This window comes from Lepeophtheirus salmonis, chromosome 4 (genome assembly GCF_016086655.4).
Source record: "Lepeophtheirus salmonis chromosome 4, UVic_Lsal_1.4, whole genome shotgun sequence".
Classification (NCBI taxonomy): Eukaryota; Metazoa; Arthropoda; class Copepoda; order Siphonostomatoida; family Caligidae; genus Lepeophtheirus; species Lepeophtheirus salmonis.
This window is the reverse complement of record NC_052134.2, coordinates 47767010-47794088: the sequence shown is the minus strand read 5'-3', so window position 1 is coordinate 47794088 and position 27079 is coordinate 47767010. Positions and strand designations below refer to the sequence as shown.

The following is a 27079-nucleotide window of genomic DNA, read 5'->3' as shown; positions in this document are numbered from 1 at the left end:
ATGAGTGAGGTATTAATGAAGTCCAATTTTTTGGCCTTTTTCATAAGAAAAATATATATTTGATTTGATATTATTCAGATTCCCATACCTCTGGAATTAATTAAACAAAAAGTAGTATTAACATCCTATAAAAAAATAACTGATTCCGTTACAAAGTTTGGGTTTTTTTTAGGTTTAGTTATAGAACTAACCTTCTGTTTTTTCTTTACTGAAATATTATGTTAGTTTCTGCAAAAAATCTTATTTTCCTTTTAAACAAACAAAAAAGGGAGTCAATATTCTTCCTCAACCCCAGACAGTGATTTATTGAAATTACATTGATTTTTCTTCATTTAAAAAAAAAATATATTTTCGTCTGGTTGGCTTTACATAAAATATAAACATATTACAAAATTGGCATTTAATTTGAAAGCGAAAATATTTTTTTTATTTTCATTTTAAATTGGAGTCAATCCATTGAAAAAGGGTGAACAAATTATAAAATCTAAATTTAATAATATGAAAGAAAGTAATCAAAACTAAACTCATTAAACTAATGCGTAAATTGAATATGGTACCTAAAAGATTCTTTAAAAAGTCAATTTGAACTATTTGATTAAAATTTATAAAAAAATTAGTCTTTATAGAAAAAATTGACAAAGAAATTATACTTGTTTTTTTTAAACACAAATTCATGCCATTTATTTATATAACTCTCATCAAACATTTTTCTAACTATATAATACATATAAAGTTGAATATTTCATTAGATCTTTTACCAAATATATAAGTTCTAAATAATATTGACCCTATTTAAATTCAGATTAAGGTAAATGGTGAACCACACTGTGTTTTTGAATGCCAAAATATGAGGCCAACAAATAAAATAACGGGAAACTTTAAAGTCTATCAAAAATATATTTTTTCATACCATAAAATAAAATTTAATTAAAAAAAAAAGTTTTTTCAGCTTTCAAATGATGAATTATACGCGCCTATCATTTCTTTGTCTTACAATACATCGATTATCGAATTTTCTACAAAATACTTATTACCTAAAAACATGGAGTTTGATTGAGTGACGAATCAAAAATTTCCTTTCTGCGCTGACCTACTGTCATCAATATTATAAAGAACATTTTAGTTTAATCAGTTTCCAGATAAAAATATTTCATGGAATTACACTAAACATTAAAAATATGCTATTATTTCAAAATACATTCTTAACTACATTATGAAAGCAATACATTAACTAAAATCTGTAAGGATCAAATATTTCTTACTATCCTCATCGCTAATCGATCCAAACCAAAAATGTTGTACAAATCTAGCAATTTTAGAGGGATATTCAGTATTTATTTATTTAATTGTATTCAAATAACACTATATTGATATATATTTAGTAAATAAATTCGGTATTTCGACACATTTTCTTTGTAAAGCGCTGAAATGAATTTTCATCAAGATTCAATAAAAAAGTAGCAATCAATTTTTTAAAAAGTGGATGCTATGAGACCTTAAGATAACTTTCCTTTGGTATGTAAAACAATCTGTGACGTTTGTACAACTGATTGGAGAAAAAAAAGTTTTTGAATTTGATTGTTATAATCTTCATATACTAAAGGTCATCAAATTGAAATGTGTTCAGATGAAATTCTTTTGACACTATATTTTTTTATGTTTAGGCAAAAGGACTTGATGCAGAAGCATAAGACATCGGGATAATACTTAAATATTCGTATTTATGCTTTAAAATAAATAGTGTTTTTCTTATAAAAAAAGTCTTAAAAAATATTTTTTTAAATGTATTTCGAAAGTAAAAGGTAAGTAAGAAAATATCCAGCCCTCTTCACCATCCTTTAGTCAACTGGGCTATTACACCCCGACTTACTAAATTATTCCTTAGAATTTACATTTTATTTTCAATAGTTTTAAGTATGTACTTAAACAATACTTCAGATTTTTTGCAATTTTTTATATATCCTGATAATACCTTGTTTAGGATTTATTTGTATATTGAGCAATTTTAATCGAGGTTTTATGAATTTAATTAACTAATTTACTTAAAACTTTTTTTTTTTTGTTTATTATTTTTTCTTTTCCTTCCTCAATGTGAGGTTGAAGAAGCACGATGGTAGCTTCAAAAATTTAGTATTGTAGCGTGGTGCATCATCAAACACGGATGAGTACTAATTTGATTCCCATAATTCGAATATTTCATAGAAGTTGAATTCAAAAAATTTATGTTTTTAATTTAAGAATAATAAATTATATCTTGTTGAAACACCAAACTCATCTCCTAAATAATATTTTAAATCAAAAATTTTTGCCGTTTTATAGTTATAAAAGTATTATTTAGCACTTTTATACGATGGAATATAATGGAAATTTTAGGAAAATTATACCATAATTTTATGACGTAATTATTATAATCATTCAAACGTTTATCTTTTTTTTAAAGTTTCTTTCTTTTTACTCTTCGTTATTGAACTGCAATATTGTACAGCCCGAACTTGATAAAAATACTTCTCTTTCCTTTAAATCTACATTATTGCCTATACTTTTTAGTCTGGTCGTGAAACATTTAATCTCATTATATGGAATTCTTTTTTATCTTGTAACCCCTTGCTTCATATTTATTCGTATATTTAGCAATTCTTAATCGAGCTCCAGTGAATTTAATTAATTGATTTGCCTAAAAGTTGTCCCATTGTTTTTTCTTTTGATTTCTTAAATTCAATTTTTTTCCCTATGGCAGAATGTAATGTACTAGCTATTATTAAATATATTACATGCAACCCTCTCAAAACTTATAGGTTTTAACTTGATTCCCAAAACCCTGAAGAATAATTAGTATTTCTTACGACTTTTTATCAAAAATAAAAATGTAATATTTTTACGACAAAAAAACAATTTATATCTTTATAAAATTGACGCTATCATAATAATGGTTTAAATGTTGATCATGTAGTTAAATACGTTTCATTTTTACCCGTGTTCACTTATCGTGTTATAAAGTAGATGTGCACTTGTAGTGAGTTTACAAGGTTCACTAATTGTGTAATTTAGGGAAGCTACACAAACGAAGGGTTTGTAAGTTCACTAACTGTGTTATTTAAGGGTTGTGCACTAACTGAGTATTTAAAAAATTAACACATCAACGGCTATGCCTATTATAGTAATTTACCATCGTCTCCCCTACTTTGCTCATTAACTTTCGTGAAAGTACTTTTTTTATGGTAGGTTTTTATTTGCGCTTTAAATAACATCAAAACTATTAATTTATATAAATCCATGTGATACATTTACAAACACTAATATATATTTTTTTTTTGTAACCAGTTTGTTTGTTTTTAAATGCTGATTTTTAAAGAGAAATGCACGTGTTTCTCTATACAATATATATGCAAATATATGTTTGTTTGTCAGGAAATAAAGGCAAAAATAATGCATGGATTTTGCTGAAATTTTTCATTTAACATCTTATGCATCCAAAAATTGTTCTTGTTAGAATTTTTTGGCCTTAAAATAACATATTTCTAAAAAAAAACACGATATTTTTGACTAACAAATGACTACATAAAATAAAACAAAAAATTATGAACGTAAAATCTTGCTGCATGGTTGTATGTTTCCTTGTAAATTTAAAAAAAAAAGAAGAGATTTTAAAGCTTAGAGAAGGAAAAAAAGAAAATATAATAAAATAGTAGATTTTTAACTATAACATGACAGTTGAGCAAACGACAGTTCAACGGTTGGGTTTTAATTTTTTTAAAATCTAAACATTATACTCAAACTCCAATAGAGAAATTGTGCTAATATATATATATATATAAAACGTTCAGCAAGAAAAATTATTAAAATTTTAAAGTCTTTATTTTTTGATATATGTCAAGTTTTCTTCAATAAAAATCTATTTTTAGTATGGAGACTTGTTCCAAGATCAATTTTTTCCCCGTTTTAGTCTTAAGTAATTTTTTCAGAATTAAAAGCATATAACAAAATTTATTTATTTATTCCTTAAGTATATATATTTTTTTAAATAGACGTAGTACCGTATCAACAATGATTTTTTAATGTAGGCCAATTTTTTTTTACAAGACTCGTCCATATCAAAGTTGGACCCATCTTATTAAAAGTTTAATGGTTTTAGATGAAGTTATGATTTTCAACACTAGTCTGCATTTTGTTAATTTCAAATTTTAACGAGAAATAGAGCTCTCAGCTTCAACTTTAATCCCTTATTGTCTTAGAACTCCTTTTTTTCCCCAAAAACATTTCTATGAGTCGTAAAAAGAAAAAAAAAAGATCATAATGAACCTGAGGGACGTCGGATATAACTCATATCCCTAAAACTACAGCTAAAAATTTGAAAATTTATAAAATCTTGTATGGTTTGAATTTGTCATATAATTATCACAAACCTTCGGAGATGGTATTTGAGAAGTCACATCATTTTTCAAAAGGCCTTCAGTAAAAAATTTAGAAATACTATTTATTTAAACTTTTGAGTTATCACTATTCTTTTATTTTTGTAAAAGTTATCACCCTAAAAAACTTAATTATTTAAAAACATGTGATTTGAAATATTTATAATTATTTATACAATATAATTTATGTTAAAACCTCTAGAGTTTAGATTTTTCTTCTTTGTGGAGAGAAGATTAACTCCTCAACGGATTAATATATTGTTCAAATCCACGTCAATTTCATGGGATAACAAATTCTAAAAAATAATGTTTATTTTTTATAAAAACACATCTGCGATAATATAAAAAAATATGGTAACTCTCATTCCTGAGATATAGCATATCACTAATCAATATTTGATTTTTTGGAGAAAGGAGGAGGGGGGGGGGAAGTCATTATTAATCTGTTTCGAGGAAAAAATCATTAATTTAAGGTGAGATTTTTCCATGAAAACTTTTCTGAGTTATCTAATTAAGGCCTTTAAAATGGAAAAAGTCCCGAGTGCGTTGTCCACTGAGCTACGCCTGTACATAATTCATCACTGCTTCAAGATAAATATACCATAATTCTACTTTAACGATCCTTCAATGTACTAACTATAAAAGTAAAAAAAAAATCACTTGAGAGCCCAGTTTATTTTAAAGATTGTTAATATTGAATTTTAATTTGTGAATTTCAAAACTCAAAGCAATTCTGTTCACAAAAATGATACAAGAATAAAAATTTCAAGTGTGGATAAAATTGCAAAGACCGTCTTTTTTTGCCTGAAAATTTTCTTTTGTTTACGTGTACACAATTCTAACTATTTTTATTAGTTGACGATTAATCTAAAGTTTGGTAAATTCTGCTTTGCAATGATTAGAATAGTCGATATCAAACGATCACATCATTAAAGATTTTGCAATAAATATTTGGATTCTAGAAACCAATTATTTCTGGTAAACAGTATGATTGATCTCAATGATTTCCCAATTAAACTAGAACAAAACAGTATTATTGAATTTAATATGAGTAAGTTTTAATGATTTTTTACAGAAATTGTAAAATTCTCAATACTTTATAAGATAAAGAATCGGTTTCCGAAAATATCCGATTGACTGTTTTTGATGATGTTAATTAAGAAAAGAATGATTTTCTTCAAATAACACTTCAAAAATTATTTTTGGTAATTTGTCTAAGACAGTGGTTTGAGCAATTTTGATGAAGTAATACATTTGTAACAACAGAAGGTGATAAGCAAGAAATTCTCTTTTTTTTTTAAATAATTAATTGATGACTGCATCCTTGAAGTTTTTGTTCCAAAAATTTTCAAGTGGCTCAGATTCAGGATTCAAAAATACTTTTACAATTTTAATATTCATTCACTGTAGATTCGTCGTTTTAGATATTTACATCATTCATCCAAGGACATGTATTGCCTCAAGGTTTTTATAATTCCTTTATTTTGAGTAGTATGCATTAATATAAATTAATATTTATACTACGTTTCAAGGTCATCATATATTAATCAAAGTAATTTTGAAAATATTTGTTACTCTGAAAATAACTAGAAAACTTGTGCTACATAAGAAGGTTCCATAAAGTAATTTATCTATCTCTTATAGAAAATGAAGATATGTATGTATATATATATAGCCATAATCTGAGCTGGATACAGATTGTGACATGATCACTGTTTTAGGAAGAATTCCCAACCTTCCCAAGTTGTTATTCATGTTTAACTAAAAATAAAAAACTGGAATGAGCACTCAGTAGAGTCTAAACCTCCACTTAAAATCATTTTTTCAAAAAAAAAAAAAAAAAAAAAAATTAACATGCATTTGAGTTATGTATCTCAATTTGTGCAACATTAGGGTAGATTTTGTTTTTCTAACGTTTGATGTGATCTTGACCTCTCAAAATTGAATGGTCTTTTTTTTCTGTCAACATAAATAATCTTCCTACGAAGTTTTAACAAAATCGGTTAGTAATTTTTTCGTATTCCTGCTTACAAACGAATTACTTTGAAATCTCTAATTTTCATGGTATTTTGCTATTTAAATATATAATCGTCCTATAAAGTTTTACTAAAAGTGGTCTGTTACTCTTCTGTAATCCTTCTTACAAACAAACAGAGACGAAAACATTAAAAACCTTGGTGAAATAAATAAGTAAAAGTTTGACACAATTATCGAATTTATGTTGGTTCGATATTTATTTTTACTTAGAGTCCGAATCGAGACTGAAGTTCAAGAGGTCTTGAGTTCGAACGCAGTTCCTATGATTGCCCTTTTTTATTTTTATATCTTTGCACCCAACCTCTGCTTTTTGCAGAAAGTGTTGCAGAGTTTTGATTATGCTTGTATTAAATCAAGTACCACTCAGCTCTTATTCATTATTTAAATTTCATCATTTTGTAGCATGGATGACTGCATAAATAATAACCATTTGGAACACCTTTTTTTTCTTGTTCAAGACTTATTTTTTAGTTTTAGTCATTGTCGACGTCAATTCCTAGTCAACTATAAAGGCATAGATTGATCTCAATATTTTATTATGAATCACTATTATTAATATCCTCCCAATAAAGCTATAAGCCAAGTGGCGTAAGGATTTAAAAATTAAGTTTAACATAACGTTATTTTTTGTCTGCTTGAGGACTGAGAGTGTAATGCATTTACGCCTTAAATTATCTTTGAAATGAAAACATGAATATTAAGCTGAGGAAAAGTTAATATTTGGAAAACAAAAAAGAAAAACATACAACAATCTGGAATAAGTTGTATTTATAAAAGTAAAAAATGGTCAATTAGTACCACGGATGTAACTAAAAAGTGTTGTCAATAGAAACTGTTGTCTTAATTTAAACATACAATATGTTTTTGATACTTTCATTAAAATCGACGACGACCACATCGGCTGGCTTTTTCTTAAGCTTGTTGAGAAGAATCTTCGACCTTGCGAGGCGTTATTTCCTTGTCTACAGGCTTTAGGGCTTGACGAGGGGTTCTCTTGTAGACCTTAAGGCCAATATTTTTCTTAAGTAGCCGGTCCATGGTCCTTCTGCTGACGTTGAACTCCCTGGAGAGGTCGCTGACGGTGACCTTGCCTCTCTTGTCCTCTACATACTTTTTCACGGCAGCAACCATTTCGTCCTACCTTTGAGGCCTTGACTTAGATCTTGTGGTCGCCTCAGGAGTCCCTTTGGCTACCACACTGTAAAAGGTGGTGCGGTTGCAGTTCAGAACCTTGGCAATTTCAGTGGGAGTTTTTCCCCGTGGGGAAAGTTCCAAAATTGCGACTCGACGTCTTTCCATATTATTGGCTGTTGTTTTACTGTCGCTATTTAGATTTTGCTGGAGTTTTGTTTATAACTAGTCAAGACCCTTCGAAGTATAAACCGGTTTCAACTCAATAAAATCACAAATATGTGCATGGTGTAAAACTTAAAGGAGTGTTCAGTTTTAGACACGCACACCTTTATAAGAACACAACCTACATGAATTAAACCTTTTAATTGAATTGACAAAGTGAATTCTAAAAAAGGAGGGAAAATGATTAAGTAAGGTCAACTCTCGTATTTCAAAAGTAACATCTAGAGGGATAAAGAGTTTTTTCTTTGCCAAGGAAATCTCGTAAAGATAATAGGCGGTTTTCGTCACTTTGTTTTTCATTTTTTATCTGCACAGCCCAGCTCAACCTCAGATTATTAATAAGTAACTCATAACAACAGTATTTAATAATGCTTAATGAGAATAGCTACAATCTTGCAAACTTTTCGTTTCCCAGATAAGAAAGTGAAAAAAATCAAAATCACTTGGTAATTAGGCAATTCTTCCCATTTATTTATTATTTAAGTAATTGTTAGTTAACAACTTAATTTTAAATTCTTCAAGTTCTATAAAATAATACTTTGATCAATAAGTAAAATTTGCAATTGATAGAACGAAAAAAATAAGTTTTACATATTTATCAAAATATGAGTTTCATTAATAAGAAAAACGTAATTGTAAAAAAAGTTATTTGTAAAATTTACGAAAAAGAATTCAAAAGAAAAACAAAAAATGAGATGAAAAGATTTTTCTTTTGAACTTTGTATTGAAAATGACGGAAAAAGAAAAGGATAATCTTACTTCTCCCCCCTCTCTTCTAGCTTTCTATTGTACAAAAATAATTGATTTAACATAATTGATTGTCCTTTTCAATATCTTAAAGATTTAAAATAGTTAACTTTAATACAAGTTGTTTACATCTAATTTTTTTTCTTAAACAAAAGAAATTGAAATCTTTGGTATTATTTATCACTATTTAATGTTAGATATCAATTGACTCATTAAATATCGGATTTAAAAATGAAGATAAATGATATCATTTAAAATTATTTTTTCTTTCATTAATGTTATTATGATTTACAAGCTTTTTAGCCATTCCTGTAAAATTAAACTTTCCTTAAATTAATCTTTATAATAAAATTAATGGGGGACTAATAAAAAAAAATGGTATATTGTCTCTTTTTTTTACAGGGTGAGGATCAAAAATTTGTAAACCGTTTTTTTTTTTGCGTCATTTTTATAGCAATTTTTGAAGCAAAAGTTAGTAATGTAACAATTTTGTTTAATATGTCCCCCTCCATTCTGAATGACGGCTTCAAAATAGGGACGAAGTGAGAAGCTCAGCTGGCCTTGATGAAGTCAGAGGACAAATTGTTCCACTTCTCCGTGAGCATGGCTTTCAATGCATCAGACAAATGGCTAAATCTACAAACGGCATCAGGTTTTCACCACTGCCTGAATGCCATTATTGCCGCTTAGGACGTTTACATTAATAATTAGGGACCTCAGACACACATCTATTTATTGAAATAATGAAGATGAAATATTAAAGTTAATTAATAAATTATATCTTGTTGAAGTTTAAAACTCAAAGTGTTTAGATTTTAATTGACCACTTAGTATTTGGAATGCTATTTGTCTTGATTTCCCACTTTTCACGACTACTTGCAGTTGATTTAATAAAACTTCGTGACAGCTATGCTACTCTCCTCATTTACATATTTTTCGGCTTCTTTTATTTTTACGTACTGGTAAAACATATTTTAAACATTACTGTGTATTTCTTTCCATTTTTCCTTCACCCTTTGTTATAATTCCAAAGTCAATTTTCCTTATATTCCAATAAAAAATTTCCACTTGTAACAAGTATTTATGACAAATATCTTTATTTGGACTTTTAATACTGATGTACTATATAACTAGTAGTATCCTATCATGAATTACTTATCATAAATTAACATAAAAAGATATTTAATGGTTTATTAAAAACGGAACAAAAATTTTAGAAACTTCACATGATTAGGGAGTTTTGATTAATTAGTTCTCACATATAAGCTAAAGTACATGCAGCTTTGTTCTACTGGAGCTTTATCCACCGTAGCAGTCTTGATACCTATTAATTTAGTATAAGACCTAAAAGATTTTCTATTTACTTATTGTTAATGACTGAAATAAAGTAGAATCATGTCGGTAAACAATTTTTGATCTATTACCTTTGTAACACATTACTCAATAATTTCCTGTTCTGACAAATAACACATGGACAGAAAAGTCCTGAGCGTAAAATTAAAAACAAGTTTTTTTTCAGTTCAAATTAGCTTTTTTTTATTCCCTTTATGGAGTGGAGTTCCCATGGCACTTTTTAAGCCATTGCTTCGATTGAATAGTATTTTTTCTCATCAGGAAGCAGAGTAAAATAAAAACAAAGACATAGTTTTGATACATTGTTTTGGAAATAACAAAAGTAGCTTCACACTTAGCACTATAACTCACCAACTAAGGAACAGATTGTCATTCCAATTTTGAAAGCCTTCTTTTGAAGGCTGGTACAAACTGAAAATGAGGTGAATTTAAAAAAAAATAACGCCATATATGTGTGCAGGGCGTGAATTTTCAGCTCATGTACTAAAAATATGGAAAGAATAATGACAGACCCAATTAATTTTTGATCGTACTAAACTTTAAACAGTTGTGTATTTTGACCGTTAGTTTATTGGCTAGAGTTTCTTTAGTGACCCAAGTTTTGTATTTTTCTAAACTACAGAAAAAAGGGAATTGAGTGTGTTGATTATAGAATATACTGCTATTAAAAAGTGGCGTGACAAGCATTATGGCGATTCTGATCCTGAGAAATTAACTATTATTGGGTGGTATATAAAAAAACTATCCCATAGTTAGAGGAACATTGAAATGAATATACCCTTCTTGATAGAGAGTATGTTGATTAATGAAGTGGGATTTCTTATAATTTTTGAGACTTATTGAATTCTGTGTTACACTACTAAAAATGAGCTACATATATCAGTGTAGGCGGTGTTTAATTGAATTTCATCAAATTTATGATCGATCTTATGTCATAAGAAAATAATATAATTTACATTTTAGAGTTGTGATTGAGAATATTAAATAAATTTGTATTACGATCAAAAAAATATTAATTATATGAAGCCATTCTCAGGAAGTGCATCGACTACGCGATGAAAAATCATCTCATAATGATTAATGTCACAATGAATGATTTATTGTGTAATTTACTGACGTCACAGATTAAAAAATAAACCAAAATAATAACATGTAAGATAACTAGATTAATAATTATAAAAAAACGTAAAATTTAGAAAATCCTTAGAAATTTCATCAAAATGTTTTTTAAAAAAGACATGGATATTTAATACAACTCGATACAATGAAAAGATTAAATTAACAAGTTGTGAAAATTGATAGGAAATGGGCTTTTTTAACTTCACCAATTAATTTGAACGGAAGATATGTTTTCGCCTATTTTATTTTGTATGTTGGGCAGCAGGATTACGGCAAAAGTTAGGGATTGTTTTCAATCTGACTTAACTCAAAGATTACATATGGCCACATTAAGAGGCCATTAAATTAGGAGACGTCAAGAACAAGAGTCATTATTGCAAAAATTGATAAAATAAATAATCCACCAAAATTGAGACAGAGCACAAGTTAATACCTTTATATAGCTTTAAGTGAGATACTTCATATGGGAGAAATCAAATAAAGGAAAAATCACAGGGGCAAAGGTTTGCGCTCTACCGAGTGTCCATCCTAGTTTACAATTACTTTTATTTTGGATCGACTAAGGGTAGGAAAAGGCGAATAATTAGATTAAAATATATTATCCTTGAAATTGAAATAAGAATGTATAACGATGTAATAACATATTTTTATACGTATTAAGTAGTATATATTAAAGCTAGACGAATGAGTAATTGATTTTAAATGGGGGTACAGATTAATTTCATTTATCCCTTGGCCCCATTTTGACATTGAAATATACCCAAGTAATTCACAAATTTCATTAAACTTAATGAAAAAATTATACTACAATAAATAAATAAAAATATGATGATATAACTAGACTTTTCAAAGTCCTAACTAATGCATTTTTAATGCATTAGTGCAAGGATAGTTAATAAAAGTTATCTCTTTATAGATTGAAGAAAGTTATCCTCATAAAACTCTTTAAACCCCTGTTTTGTGTAAAAAAAAAATGATTTATGTGGTGAGTAATTATATGTAATAATATAGTCGAATCAACAATCCCTTGAAATTGTAGCAATTTTTACAACTCTTCACTTGATATTGAGCGTTACAATACCTCCAAAATGATTGTGTTTTTAATTTTGTTAAAACTATATCAACTTATTGTTAAATTATCAGTAGTTTAAATCATATCAATTGCTGGAAAAACAATAATAAACTGACCAATTTTTACATGAAAAAAGATCCTGAAGAAAAATTACGTTTTCCTTCAAAACCAGTTTTTAACCCATACCTATAAGTTGTTGCAACCCTTTCGGTTTTAATCTATCCTACAAGTGGTTCCTAATTGAGAGCGGGGCAAATGACCAATTTTCTCTAAATTTTTTCCTACGAACAAGAATGGCTTCAAGCACCATAACCTCTCTTCCTTTATTTCTCATATCTGTTGGTATATATATAGTCATGAAAATCACGTATATTTTGGGCATGTTTAAGAATAATAATCTGAAAATCAACATGGTCACCCTAACAATTTGAAGTTATTTTTGGAGGACAGAAACTTATTTGTCATGAATTTTCATTAGATCATCTATAACCAGCTGTAGCGAGGGAGGAGGAGGAGAATGAAATAAACAAAGAGATTGGTAAAAATTACTCTGATGTTGTTTCTCAATTTCACTCTGAGTCCATCAAAGATTTTCATTATAACTTCGTAAACAATACTTAAGGTTACACTTCGTCTTTTATGAGCACAGTCAAATGTTCAATAAGGTTTTGAATATAATTGAATGTAGTAGAAAATGAATTTCGCTACACAGGAGTTAAATAGTACTGACAGTAGCTTAAGAAAAGAAAATTCATTGCTCCGAAAGAAATGTGTATGTTCTCGTATGTATGAGAGTTTTATTCTTTAGAGTAAACTAGTAAACAAGAGAACCAATCAGTTTTAAATTTTCCAAGTGAATAAGTAATTAACTGTGTGCTTCATACTACGGCAAAATAAATTTCCCAATTATGTTTGAAGGATACCCTCAAAATAACACTATATATTTGTTTATTGATCTTCTTTTTTTTTTTTTACATTTGAAGTCATATTTTAATTTGATTAAAAATGAAAGAATGTCTAAAAATAAATCAAAATGTTGACCCAAATAACCTCAGGGAGGCTTTATAGGCCAACAAATCTTATATCTTAAAAGTTTTGTTTTTTTACATAAAACATTATGCTGCAAAAATTTCAATCAACTTTTTTTATGTCATTATTTGTTTTGGGCCCTTTAAAAGCTTTTAAATACGTCACATAAATTCTGTACGGAAGATACATGAGAGGCAACGATGTTTAATTTTATACTATTCATTTATGTAACAACTCTTACTTAAGTAATCCATTTTAGATTTATACATGACTTTTTCATGTTCATTCCAAACTAAATAAAATATGATTTTCAATGTTAATCATTCTTTCCAAAAGTACTTCAAAGAAAATAATTCATTATTCAATAAGTATAACTTTTTATTTTTTATTTTTTGTAGTGATAAAATCGAAATTAGCATGGGGATTTTAATGTGTATTACTGAGTACCAAAAGTAATACTTGATTGATTCATTTGACATATACTCAAATGTGAATAAAATAACTTCTATTTGTCACATGAGCAGTTGACTATATCCGAATTTTTCTTCTATCTGAAGAATATAAGAACAAAATTATTTGGATGTAAATAAATAATTTTGAATGTCTGCATTTTGAAAAAAATCCGTATTTCACTAGATCCTGTTTTTAACAGATCTTCCAGGATTTTTAGTTTATCTTAGAAGGAAAGTGTTTTTTGGGGCGCACTCATCATTTGTATCCGTATTGATTGAAAAACAATACGAAATTAATTTAAAAAGAAACGTTCAGTAGAAAAGGTTAGTGCAAACTTACTATTTGGAACTTTTAAAAAAAGTAGCTTAATTTTAATTTTTCATTTTCATGACTCCAATGAAGTTGATTGCAAAAAAAGGAAACAAAATGTACTTAAATCGGGTTTTTACTTCGTGTGTCTTCTATGAGAAGAATTTTATTAAGGAAGAAAATTGTATATGAGATAATGTTGAGTATAAGCGTATTTTTCTTATATCCGGATTTGACTGCAGTATAAGAGAGGAAAGTGACTAAATATGCCTGATGGGACCACCTAAAATTTGCTTTTAATCATTTGTATCAAAATTAAATCATCAATTACAAAAATAAAAAGACATTTGTCTATTTTTAATGGAGCAATGGGCAAAGTAGAACTCATTACCAGTTGGACTGTTCTCTATTATTCGTATTGTTTTCCCTTGGGCCTTTAGGTCAATGTTTGGTGAAGTATGGAACAAAATAGAACTATGGCTCATTCCTAATTATCCCTTGTCACAGTTGATTTAACTGATATAATGAAATGTCCTGAGCATTATTCTTTTCCTCTCCAAAATACTTTTCATATTGTCAAGGTTACCACGTTGATTTTTGGTTTATTGCCCATTCTATACTGGATTTTCATCTTTACTCATTCCCTACGGACTCTTCTCTATTACCCCTATTGTTTTCTGTTGAGTCTTTTGGTCAACTTTTGGTGGAGCATCAGTCAACGAAGCAAAGTAAAACTATGAAATTATAATCCACAAAATCCTGGAAAAACAATACGGGGGCAATATTGTAGAGTTCATAGGATAATGAGACATAGTTTTAATTTACTGTTGCTCCTCCAAAAATCGACCTAAGCAATTGAATCAAAAAAATATTTTTATATTTTTAAAAGTACATCTGGTAGAATTATATATAAAAAGATTTAAAAGCTCAAATTTCTTCATATTATAATATGAAAAATACAAAATTTGTATTCCCCACTTTTCTTTTCTCCTATTTTTTCTCTTTGAGCAATTCTCTCTTTAAAAAACCTCTCTTTTCTCTGTTTAATGCTTCTTCCGTTTTCTCCTTACTCCTCCTGTGTCGTCGCTCCTTTCGTTCGACACACTGTTGGTGTGATGTTGGTAGTAGTTGTAGAAGATACCTCTGCGCAAAAAAAAAAAAAAAAAAAAAATCACCTCACTACAAATAACTTTTTTTTGTACATATAAAAAGTTGAAGACGACTATGACTACTCAGTTAGTAAACCAGAGCCTAGATGATGATATCAACGTATTATCGTTGTCCTTTCACTCCTCCTTGTTGTTATTTTAGTGAGTTTATGCACTTATAATAACCCCCATGTGTATGGGAGTAAATAGGGATTTTAATTTCTGCAATCCCAAATACAAAAACTGTGTTTTTTATTATATTTATCACGTCTACATTGAAAAAGTGTTCAGCTTGTGTCGTGGTGTTGTAGATATCCATTAATTCAAGTGCTTGTATTGATTTTTTGACACTTTTTCATTGCTTTTTTTACGAGGTAAGGATTTGACAAATCATTTTATTATATGATGCATTTAATTCCAAAAAAAGGTTTTACTGTTTGGCAAACTGTTGAATATCAATTATTTTGTAAATGAAATAAAAATTATTGGTTTTTCAATTGTTTGGATGTCATTATTATCATTATTGGAAATTCAGGAATCATCCTTTATCTTCCAAGATCTTAGGCTGTAATTATCACCTTACATAATAAAATATCATTTCGTAAAAACGCATCTACGATAATTTACGAATATCTATTAAACCTTAATCACTCATCTAAATTGTGGATTATACAAGGAGATTCTAATGAATCTCAAAACCACGTTATACCATGTGTATTGAATCTAATTTATTTGCCACTAATATGGAATTGGTAAAAAATTCATATATGCGAGGGATTTAGTTTATATATTCTATGTTTTTTAAACCAAAAAAACTTTAACCAAAAGTTTCCCCTCTACAATCAAATTTAATTACTAATATGTTCTTTCCATTTTTCAATCAACTCTAGCATAATTCCGTGTTCACTACCAAAATCAATCTTATTTATGATAAAATGCAATTAAAAAAAAACACTTATCTAAATTCCAAATATTCTTTGAACGAAGCTTACATCAACACGTATTAACACGAATCAATTTACAAGTTAAGAAGAAGTTCCCTGTCGATATGCTGTAAGATATTAACTTATATATTAAGGAATTGCCTTGTTTATTGTAAAACTAAAATATTACCACGTTTGATAAGGGAAGATAGCGTGGCTCCAAGGCCCTTCTGTAGCGAGGGCCAAGTTATATCTAAATTATAACTAAAACTTAACTGAAAACTTGGTCAAATCAAATTTAATTACTAATATTTTCCCTCCATTTGTCAATCAACTCATAAAACTTAAGTTTCTAATTTTTATAAACCATTTTTGATTAGTAATCGAATAAACTATCAAATTAGTTATAATTTAGTTAATTTTTTAAATAATTTAGTTTTCAATCAATATTGTGTTATTAAAACTTTCCATATTTTAGATAAATAATGTTTACTAACAAATAACAAGAAACAGTAAGCATGAAAAATATGTCAAAAGATGTATTTAAAACATAAATTATATTTTTATTATATGGGTTCAGTACTTATGGGGATTTATAGCACAGAGTCGTAATCAAATATTATATCAAAGCTATTTTTACGAATCCATTAGTAAAGAAAGGACGGATCTTTTCTTGTAATTAGATAATTAGACTTAAATATTCGATCACATTTAGAGATCAAAATCCAAGATTACAATTAGACAGATATTTGTCTCGAATTTAACAAGCATTTTATACTAAAGTTAAGACCTAAATAATATGAAATACAGATTTTGTCTAATTAGCATAATTCTGTGTTCACTATAACAATAAATCTTATTTATGATAAAAATGGAATTAAAAAAACACTTATCTAAATTCCAAATACTCTTCGAACGAAGCTTACATCAACACGTATTAACACGAATCAATTTACAAGTTAAGAAGAAGTTCCCTGTCGATATGCTGTAAGATATTAACTTACATATTAAGGAATTGCCTTGTTTATTCTAAAACTAAAATATTACTACGCTTTATAAGGGGATATAGCGTGGCTCCCAGGGCCTTCTGTAGCGAGGGCCAAGTTATATCTAAATTATGACTCAAACTTGACTGAAAACTTGGTTACAACATAGCTCTGAGTCCAACAATCCTTAAGCAAAGATATTTGTTTAAGTTTATGTGTTGGGATTATTATCGTACGTATATTTTTAAAATGAGTATTTGATTTCATTGAAAAATAGAGAATAATCAATGTAGACTTCACAAAGTATCAAACAATAATTAGTTTGATCAAGTTTTAAATATATATATTCACACTCAATCGAGTAATATCTATCATCGACAAACATATACATACATTTTGCTTTAATAATCCAAGAGATGACATCCTAAACAAATCCTTGGTGTTACCCTCTGTTTTTCAGAAGCCAACTCACACGTAGATACTCAATAATATATTTAAACATCATCTCCTCAAGAATAAAAAAAATGATTTCACGAGCCAGGGATTATTTTAGCTTGTTGCTTAACCTCATCTAAAGTTACATTCATATTTATAACGTTCATATAAAGTACTCCCTATTTTTTTTTCTTTATTAATATTAGTTGAACGAAACCCCTGCTGGAATTCATTCATTTTATACAGTGTTCCTTGTATACTATACTCCCTCTTTTCCCTTTGGTTTTTGTTGGTATATGAATCAGGAATCACTCTGGTTAGTGCACCAGGTGACGTTTTTTCATTCAATCACAAATTATTTCTTACTTGCTAAATGCCTCTTAAATTGAATAAATGTTACTTTTAAAGACTTTTTACGGCAATTAGCAAGATTTTTGGCAAAAGAACAGATGTTTCCCTTAATCAAGTCAAATTGTATCTCATTATCACAGAATAAAAAATATTCAAATATCCTTAATGGTCCTTTTATATTGCAGAAAGAATGAGTTGATGATATTTTAAAATACCCATGATTATAATTTTGTTTTATTATTAGGATTGAAGTAACTCCTATGTATTGAACTTTTTGCATATCAAGATTTTAACTTTAAGCATGAAGTAACAGTTTATTAAAACTTGAGTTTATGTCGTGAGAATTATTCTATTGTGCAGTGATGTTGGAAAATTATGTTATGGATGGCAACTTTCAAATTTGCTTTTTATCATAGATACCATTGATATTAAATACCATGTTCCTTAATTTAATATGGAGATATCAGTGAATCCCTAAACAATAAATAACAGCATATAATCATGTGGGTTGGATAGTAATTATTAATTTCTAATCAGAGGCTTGTAATTGCTAATATGGATTTATGGAAAACAATGATATTAACTTTTAAATTTAAGATCATATGTTATTAGAGGAGTGAAGATTATCAAAAACATTTAAACTGCATTAGAGAGTCTCACAAACATATCGAGGTTGTGTTCAGTGATTTTGAAATTTCCAACAGAAAATGATAGCTTAAAGTCTAAATTGTGGAGTATTCTTGTTTTATTTTGTTACTTCACAACTATGGAGCAATTTAATCGACTAAAAGTTTCTGCTTTGCTTCGTGCAAGAGTCACATTGTTTAATCGTCGAAATGATGGATATATTTCATTTGGGGATATTTCTAAGGGTGCTGATATCATTTTTAGCACAAAAAATCCAGCCTCAGTCATAAGTCCAATATTTATTGAATCAAATAGCCTCAAGATGCCCTTGATTTGGTTCCCGGCCTTTCAATGCCAGATTCCCCAATAATATTGTTATTATCCAACAAGAACATAGAACCAAAGTGACCCAGTCCTTTCTCTAGAAGAACATGGCTTTTTGGACAAGACAATGTGGTGGAGTTCAGGTTGTATAAGTGAAGTCCTGGGCCAAAATACAGTTTAAACACTACCGCCGCTGTGTTCCAGGCACAATGGAATCTTTCTAATATGCTACAATAAAGCCCGTCCACGGGTTGTATATATAAGCAGCTGGTCTCTATAGGAGGTTAAATTCTTCCACCGCCGCTTTTTATGAACATAAGCAGCCCTCTTAACATCCCAAAATACACCCCGACCATCAAGTTGTACAGGGGAATTACTGGGTCAAAATACAATATAATCTGGATAGCCCCTGCATTTCTAAGCATCAAGAACCTCTTCTAGTATGTTACAATATTGTATATATGTGAAGCTGGTCCCTGACGGAGGTTAAATTCTTCTGCCTCCCTGAGCATCAAGAACCCCTCTTAATTTTGTAAAATAAAACCAGGGTCTCAGGTTGTACAGATAAATTGCTGGCCGAAAATGGCTATTTAAATCTATAGCCTTCCGATTCTAGATATTAAGGAACCCTTCTTATAAACTCCAGCACACAGGATCTGCAGGTGAATTACTGGGCATGAGACAACCTAAACTTATCTGCAACCCCTTCCCTGAGCATCAAAGAACCCTCCTAATATCCTAAATACACTCCGGCTTTCAGGTTGTACTGGTGAAGTACTGGGCCTCAAGGCAGTTTGAACTACAGTGCTGCCACATTTCTAAGCACTATAAACCCCTTTTTATATAATAAAATACACTTCCACCCACGGTTTGCGAGCTGTTGGTCTCTTAGTTAGGTTAAATTTTTCCACCGCCGCTTCTCCAAGCATCAAAGAACCCTTTTAATATCAAAAAAATACCCCACCCCTCAGGCTGTACAAATATAGTTCTAAAATATGCTATTTAAGGGCACCATGGCCTTGAAGTCCCCAAAAAAGTTATTACCAGAACCGTTTCAGGAACCATAAGAACCTACATGAAAAATTTCACAAAATCCAACCTTTGGTTCGGCTTTGATAGAAGGATACACACACACTAACACACCCACCCCTAGCAACACCATTTAAGGTGTTTTATCGATTTTTTTTCCTACTCAATGAATCTTACTTTACTAGGCAGTAAAATAATATTGGTAATAGCTTCAAAACAAAGTGTAGGCTCTTATTTATTATTACGTTGAGCTATTTTATCCTATTCCTCAACTAAAGGAAAATATGGAGAAAAAAAACATATTGTAGATAGCCTTTTGTATTTTCTTATTAGCAACTGTTTATTATTATTAAAATATTTTTTATTAATTATAACATAAATTAAATCTGATGATATCAGTATAAAAACTCGAAACAAAGGTCCATATTTGTATTAATAAAATAAAAGGCCAATATTTTTCAGTTCATAATACGTTAAGTCAACATGTTTAAATCATGCAGGAATAAACTAATGAAAAAACTTGATAAATTTATTAATTTGAAAAAGTTAGTCTTGTTTTATTTGCAAGGGGACATGACTTTTAATCTAAGTAATAGAGATAAATTTTGTAATATCTTAATCACAAAGTAAAAAAATGTAGAAATTATATTAATAAAAATATTTTTTTCTCCTTTTTCGTTTTTAACTTATTTTTTGTTTTTCCTTAGCTAATATCAATTATAGATTTTCATTTTCCGGTATGTTTTGTTGCTTTTTATTATTGTATGTATTGCTGACTATTGAGTGAAATACAACTCATCAAGTTCATTGGAAAATATTGCCCTCTCATTGATTTCCATTAGAGTGCTAGCCAGTAGGATCATTTATCAAGGAAAGTTACCTTAAAAAAGATTAGGATTAATTATTTACGTTGCTTTTTCCTCTTAATCAGAGGTAATGGATTATATTCTCCCCCGCCCCCCCTACTGATTTATTCAGTCAGTAGTAGATTTTCCAATTATCGTAACAAAAAGTCACTAAATAAATATATAAAAATATTAATCAGAAAGTACCAAAATGTCAAGTTCAGCCTTTCCAAAAAATGAAAGCCATCGATACATATAATATATATGAAACATTCATTTACCATTATTTATGTTGTCCAAGCTATTTATTGACACATGTTTAGAGTTCTAGTTGATCAAGATACTTAGGAATGTACATAAATCAGAGCCACTGGTTTAATTAAAAAAAAAAAAAAATTCGCACTGTTTTTTGACGTAACAACTATAAAACTTATAAATATAATATGAAGGGCACTATAATAATGCCCGTGTGTCTTCACTTCAATAAGATGCTATAACAGGGTTTAGAGGTTCTTTTACGATTTTTATTATTTGTTAAATATTAAAGCAGAGACAAGAACAAAAAGTTTATACTCAATTTGGCCAATCTCCATCTTAGTGATATTTTCAATCTTGTTCCTAAATCTCTTGCAAGAAAATCCCAGATCATCCCTGTCCAAGTTGACTGTAACATTTTTGATGCTAGCCATTACAAAGTCACATACTTGTGAACAAGTCTTGGATTCAAGAAACCCAAAATAAATGGTAATCACAGGAGTTTAGGTCAGGACTGTTTGAAGGGCATTCTTAAGGGACACAAATGTGTGTTGTTAAGAGTATTACAAAGACGTCTGAGTCTACTTTCTATCCTGACTTTAAATAGTAAGCATGGCTTGTGATCACTCACGCGCACTTATTAGAGTATCATTTGCTGATTGACTCGAATAAAAAGATCTTTTAATCACTGAAAGACTTTATTAAGCTACCAGTGTGTTCCAATGTTGACTCCTTTCTATCATAATTGTCTTTATCCTGTCTGTGAGTACATTAAAGACCTATTCATACCTACTTTTGAATTTAATATAATCCCTCATGGTTTTTTTCATCGTAGTCTGGCTTCACATTCCTTCTTCTGGTCAGAGTTTTGATCGAGAAAGTCAGATTCTTGTCAATTTGCTTCTTAAAGTTGGAAACGAATGTATTAGTTTGGATTCGATCACTTCTTGGCTTGTGTTAAGTCTTGGAGGTTTTTCATTCGCCTTTAGAAGCCTTCATTACACGATAGACAGTGGTCTTACCATTCTTTATAACGCTGATTATCTCCTAATTTGTTCTATTTTCCCAATGGAGTTCACGGATATTTTCTCTCAACCCTTGCTCTATCCCTGATTGTTATGAAATTTATATTTTAAAATGCATATTAAAAAGCAAGGAAAACATACTTTTACAAACAATTAAAAAACAATCATATCAACCTTTCCATTCCATCAAAAAGCTCACTTAAATTAAATCTAATTTATTTCGTTGATTTAGTTAATAGCCTATCAATTGCTGAAGTAATCAAAGTAATTTTTAAATTTTTTCTTATTAGATATGGTGTGGGGTTTTTGTATATTTCCTTGTTTTCGTTACCCTTTGCCGATAATTTAATAAAACGTCATATTCTCTAAGACATTCTTCAAATTGACGGAATTACTAAGTTTTTTTTATCTGTACATACTCACAGGTTATATTTTCTACAACTATTCACATGATATTATATTCATCTTGAATAAATGAATTATTTTTCATTCATAAATTAAACATGTAGGAATTTTTTATAAAAAACAAAAATAAGCAAAAATTATACATGTTTTCCTTCAAACTTTATTGGAAGACAATAAAAAACCTTTCTTTTTTTAATTCCAACATGATTTGATTGATTTTATACGTAAAAAACGAATACAGACTTTATATTTGTACATATTTGTCCATAGCAAACATTACTTTCCTTCATTTGATAAGTTATTATATAAATTATTCGATATGGAAATATTGCCTTTTTAATAAAATATGAAAGATTAATGTTCTTAAAACGTTCTCTTTTTCTTGTTATCATATGTACTATATAACGTAATCTCTCGTTTTCTGTGTGTGTCTTATAAACTATTTTGATCGTTTTCTCAAACCCCCTTATTAGTTGTAATGACAAAATTTGGAAGAATTAACTAGAGACTCAAAATGACTTCATTGTATTTTTGTCAGACGTTTATCTCTCACTCTGTTTCTTTCTTCTCATTATTCTTTCGATAATTGTAATGTAGGGCGACCTTTATACAATCTACATCAGACAAGATCTTGAATTTTAAACACTAAGATGAAATAAAATTTATATGAAAATATTCAAATACTCCGTGGCCTCATTGTCTTGCATTGAGTTTCGAATTTTTACATTTTTTTTTGGTTTTCAGTCCAAATTATGGTTTGAAATCCTATTGAGTTTTGACACAATACTAGTGCCATGCATCTGAAAACAAATAATTCCATTTGTTCAAAAGTCAGATCTTGAATCACACTTTGCAAAGCTTTGAATATCCCTACAATACGTCATTTCAATCTTTATTCTATCTCTCAACTTTTTCTCCAAAAAGCAAATGAGAAAAGACTTAAAATTATTTAACAACATACTAATTATCCCATTTTCTACAACTGTTGGATTATTTTTCATTTAATAGTAGGGATATTTACAGATTTTGAAGGTTAGAAAGTCAACATTCTAAACACAAATAAAACATCAGCTTACAAAATATAATGGAGTCGTTGATGGTTTTTTGGTGATACTACTATGACTATTAACTTTCGGTACAAATCCCAATGCAAGTATTCTCTTGGGGTGTTCATCCCCCCTTATAAACATCAGTGTATAATTTCAACAATTTTTTATTAAAATATCTGATTTCTATGAATTCATAATCTTAAAAGGTAATAAGATAAATAATATTACTTTTTGGACACTGTAGATGTTTTAGATTAGTATTTTTAATTAAAAAATAATTATCATAGAAGACATATTCTATACAGAATCAAACATATCCTGCTCCCATTACATCACCCTATTATATATTACTCTTTTTGGTAGATAAATTATAAAAACGTATACAAAAATCATCGATCATTAGTTCATATAATTTTTAATAACTCAGAAACTAATAAATTACCGTGGCCAAACATTAATTGCCGAGAGTATTTGATAGAGAATGAAGTTTCTCACAAAATTTAATTGAATCTCAAATGGGTACATAAAATTGTATCTTCGTCGTTCTAGTATTAAAGGATATTTAAGAGAAGTTACAAATGGTTCAATGGTAAATGGTCAGAATTTGAACTATTTATTTTACAACTTTTCTTTGACTCACCAATTATTGATTGATGTTTCACTGAAAGGAAATTTCATCTTCTAAATAGTAAAAACAAAATGTATTATGCCTTGAATAATTTGTATTTGCGTTAATGCCTCATTTTCTTGCATTGTGAAATTCTTTTGTTATTTGTTTATACATGCCCCTCAGTATAAAATGTAACACTTCTTAACTGGCATGCCTTTTTCCTATTTGTAATATTTCGATGTTTAACCTTAATTGCTTATTGTAAACAATTTTCTAAAGAAACTGTAAGGAAACAATAATCAAAGTTAATTATAAAATAAGAGCATCATAACCAAAAACATGCAACAACAAAGAGCTGCAATTCTGGAAATAACTGAAGGCTATAACTGCTATGCGAGGTACTTGTAGACTGCAAGAGGCACGCCACAAGTTTCTATAAGGTCCAAATCAAGACCAAAGTGAATGTATACCAGGTTGAGACAGTTAAAGGTACCATTAAAGGCGGAAGAGGCAAGTTAAGTGTTAATGACCTTTCTCGTGAATTTGAAAGCAGCCATACTGCCATCATCACTGCTTCACCCAATCTAAAGCCGAACGTCTTTAAGAAATGTTGTTCAAAGTTCTGTACCCGGCTGGAAGTGGTTATTAAGGAAAAATGGAGCTATATTGATTGAGAAGGTAAATAATTTTGAATTTATCAAACTACTTAGACATTTACTTTCATATGGACTTCTCAATAAGTAATAAATATAATCATATAAAAAACATAATTGATTGTGGCCTATTTATTCATAACTATCATCATCTGGAAATGTCTTCTCGAACTATCTACAATATATTTGTATGTAACCACTAAATCTATAACCAATACATTTCCATCAACTTTTGTAAAAGCTTCTACATGTTTGGTAACTATCCAAATAGAAAAAAAAATACCAACAACAAAAAAAAAACAACTAAAGATGACTTGTTCCCTGAAAAAATAAAGTTTTTTCTTTTGTGAGTCGATATTCTTTCTTTTCACTTTTTTTTCAGAGTCTATATAAACCAACATAAATAGGATAAATTGTGTTCTAAAAGTATACGGGGGAAAATACCTTTTAGGTCATAGTACCATCCTGTCGAAGGACTTAGTATGGTGCTATTAGTGGCATCTAACAGCTATCCCTTATGACTAAAGTTTCATCCGGATATATTTTCTCCTTTATACAGTTTGCAATTGAATTGTAAATTTGTTAATCATATTAAGGGCAAATAATACGTCTGATCCCAATTAGTGTAACATTTTTTGATACATCTATTCGACTTCGTTTCAATGAAGTATAAATTCTACAGTTAGGATTAAGGGATGTCAAAGAGTCCCCGATTTTTGTGAATAAATAAATTTTCCATGTTTTTTTACAACGCACTTTAGTTAAGTGAAAACTATCAAGATCAAAAATTTACTCTCAAGAAACATGGCTTCCCTAACAAGAACCACATAAAGTCTTTTTATTCATATAATCGTTCAACCCTACGCTTTTATTTTACAATGTCAACCACGCTATAAAAAGGATGTTTACTAACGGAATTATTTGACCTTTTTGTTCTTTGTAAATATCCATATGAAGGGAGGTGGAATTTTTAAGACTCCATGTTTTCACTACCTTCCTCTTATCTCGCTCTACAAATACCACATCCTTAGGAGCAATTCAGCATTTATTTAAGTGATGTTAAATTGTGAAGCTTATATATTCCTCGCAACTCCTATGTATCTATGAATAACTTATAATTACATCATAAATTTTATTATATCTATACAATATTAGTAGTTAAAGCATTCATCCAAGAAAACAGCTTATTATTTATTGATCTTTAGATTTATTGTTTTTTAATCTAGTTTTTTTTTTTTGCCCAAACATTTATCTTATATGAAACGAATAATTATGATTAATGTACCCGTTATTGGGAATTGTTTATTTCAAATTATTTTCTGAAAAGATAAATTATTCAGTTTTTTTTTACATATTTATAATCAAACTTCAATTGACGTCATACTCAATAAATAGTACAAAAATTTATATCGCTAAGTATAAGTACAATTTTGCACAATAGATATATACATACATATATATAGAGCTCTTTGTTTGATTTGCAAAAAAAAAAAAAAGATTTTACACACTAAAGTTTAGTTATTTTTATATTATGAATAAAATGGATGCAGTTCCTTCATTTCAAGGTCAATAAGAGGGAATTAAAGAATGTAATTATTAGTGTTAACACTTGGCTCAAGACTGATTTTTTCTTTTTTTTGGGGGTTTGGGTCACTAGAATGGCCTAAGTGTCTTATTTGATACAACCGTAATGTAAGTCATTCATTAGTTCCATTCCTAAGTAAACACTTTTATTTTATGACGATTATATATTTATTCAACATATTTTTTTACTTAAAAAAAATTGAAATTTTTGAATTAAAAAGAAACAGGTTGAAAGATAAATAATTATAACAGGACTTGTGAAAAACAAAAAGAATATGTTGTCTGCAAGATGGTGTAAACGTCTTTCGCTTGTTCTTTAAACTAGTTGTTAAATGAAAAAAGGTATACTGGAAATGATTTCCTCAGTGTCATCTATGAGTGTAGCATACACCTAGACTTTTTATTTCATAACACCTGCGCAGACACGCTGTTTATATCCGAAAGCTACTTCTTCAAAATCAATATTACTGAACGGACACTCTGCCAATTGACCACTTATCCGAATAAAATAATAAGTATATTTGATAATTATTCATGCTCCAATAATTATGTAACTATGTAATTATGATTCCTGTTACTCCAAAATGAATAAATAAAATTTTTAATTATTTGTCACAAATAGGAATAATTAAGTGTTCTTTAATTAATAATCATTCGATTCATTTAATTATGAACATACTTCAAAAGTTGGTTCGAACCACAATTAGAACCGTTCTATCAAAAATCATAACAACCGCCCAATAAATAAATTAGAAAGGGAAAGTATTTTGAATGAAGAGAGGTAGTCAAGTGTGAATTAATCAATGACTCAATGAGTGTCGATTGAGAATCAAAAGACAATGAGAATGAAAACTAATTTGGATGGAATGTGTTGGCCCTCCTATGTATCTGGTCACAAGTCCTGATGAACACTCCTCTATCTCCAAGTCGTCTGAGTCTCAATAAT

At 28.9% G+C, this 27079-nt stretch overlaps 1 protein-coding gene across 1 annotated transcript in view; it reads left to right on the top strand.

Annotated features, from left to right (window-relative positions):
* Positions 1–15082: 15082 nt before the first annotated feature.
* Positions 15083–27079, top strand: part of LOC121116083 (ras-like protein family member 10B) — a 74488-nt gene continuing 62491 nt past the window's right edge. The window contains exon 1 of the mRNA XM_040710299.2: positions 15083–15406. The gene's annotated coding sequence lies outside the window, so the exon portion shown is untranslated. The remainder of the gene's footprint in view (positions 15407–27079) is intronic.